Source organism: Dipteris shenzhenensis, chromosome 15 (genome assembly GCF_047967505.1).
Source record: "Dipteris shenzhenensis isolate YYH24624 ecotype China chromosome 15, Dip_SZ_1.0, whole genome shotgun sequence".
Classification (NCBI taxonomy): Eukaryota; Viridiplantae; Streptophyta; class Polypodiopsida; order Gleicheniales; family Dipteridaceae; genus Dipteris; species Dipteris shenzhenensis.
Window position 1 is genome coordinate 51,074,218 of NC_141610.1, and position 1,877 is coordinate 51,076,094.

The 1,877-nt window shown below is 44.7% G+C and overlaps 1 pseudogene; it reads left to right on the forward strand.

Moving 5' to 3' along the window:
• Positions 1-481: 481 nt before the first annotated feature.
• On the forward strand, positions 482-1,191 carry LOC147893943 (heat shock protein 81-1 pseudogene; annotated as a pseudogene).
• The last annotated feature ends 686 nt before the right edge of the window (positions 1,192-1,877 follow it).

The following is a 1,877-nucleotide window of genomic DNA, read 5'->3' on the forward strand; positions in this document are numbered from 1 at the left end:
GACTGAGGAATGCAGAGACCAAGAACTGTTGGTGCGGTGCTGATTGCGGACCTGTGGCAGAGCCCTTACGGATTGCAAGGATGACATGAAGATTGTTGCGGGTCATCGTTGCACATCCAGTTGGTGCAGTTGGCAATACGGACATCAACACGGATGCATACTCTATCACTGTGAGGTGCGGTCTATGGTCATTTGTTTGTAGAGTGATGCAGCCTGGCAGTCCTTGTGGCGAAGTAGACATGTGAAGGAGCAGTGCCAGCCGTTATCAGAGCAAGCAATAATTTCCCATTGCTAACCCGCTATCCACAAGATGCCGGGTACGTGTGCAGTCCGGGGAAAGCTACCGTGTAAAGCTGCTGGCTGGAGCAGTGAGGGAAAAGAACCATTGTGATTCCCTTGTGATGGCGGTTACTACTGTTCAATGGGCTGTCGATATGGAAAATTGGGGATGTGAAAGAGTGTCCAAGCATGCGGACTCTTCCGTTCCCCTCCTCCATGGTGGCCGAAACCAAAACCTTCGCCTTCCAGGCCGAAATCATCCAGCTCCTCAGTCTCATCATCAATACCTTCTACAGCAACAAGGAGATCTTCCTTCGTGAGCGCATCAGCAACTCTTCCGATGCTCTTGACAAGATTCGGTTCAAGAGCTTGACGGACAAGAGCAAGCTTAATTCGCAGCTTCATTTATATCATCCTTAACAAAGCCACCAACACGCTAACCATCATCGACAGCGGTATCGGCATGACTAAAGCAGATCTTGTTAACAACCTTGGAACAATTGCTCGTTCTGGCATGAAAGAGTTCATGGAAGCTCTTGCAGCTGGTGCTGATGTAAGTATAATTGGACAATTCGGTGTTGGTTTTTACTCGGCTTACTTGATTGCGGACGCGGAGAGGGTGGTTGTGACGTCTAAACACAACGATGACTAACAATACGTATGGGAATCCCAAGCTGGTGGTTCATTCGCGGTGACACGAGACTCTGGCAAGCCCTCGGAAGGGGAACTAAGATAACATTATTTCTGAAAGAGGATCAGCTGAAGTATTTGGAGGAGAGAAGACTCAACTACCTGATTAAAAAGCACTCCGAATTCATCAGCTATCCTATTTCATTGTGGACTGAGAAAATCAAGCACAAAGTGAAAGAAGGTATCGAGAAAGTTAAAGGTTCAAATACAGAGCTCACTTGAATAGAAGGAAGATGTGCATGACTAATTGCATGTTGGAGCAGATCTTGTGCGAAAATCCTCTGGTGCAAAACAACAATGAATTGCGGTTATAGCAGTGAATGGTTTTCTTTATTCTAATTCAGCAACCAATTAATATGGATGGAGATGAATTTCTTGTGCCATTTTCTATCTCATACTTGCATAAGAATGCATCTAAAATTTTCTTCAGCTAGCCAAGAAGATACACTGTCCAAGAGATGGAGGCAAATGCGGGATGGGGACATACCGGCAAAAGATCGGATGTAGCACCTAGATCCAGGCATTTGATTCATGGAAGGAGAACATGCAGTATTTTGCGATGATGCAACAAAGAAGAATATATGGTGTTTTGTGGATTACAAGTGTGTGGGCAGTTATTGGTGCAATTATTTTGCAATTGAAAAGGCAAGATCTACATCTACATTGCTTGAGTTTCTTCATAATTGTGGCATTCCATGCTATTTTATGGCATTATATGTAAACTCTGTAATCATTCATACACTCTTATAAGGTCCACTGCCTTGGCATTGCCTAAAAAGTTTGTATCTCTTTTTATTCACATGCACTTCCACTCAGGGGATATTTGTTCATGTGTGGTTCGCACAGCCCACCGTGAGTGCCATGTGTTTAGGGCCTAAAACCACATGGGTTTAGCCCTAAGTGGGGAT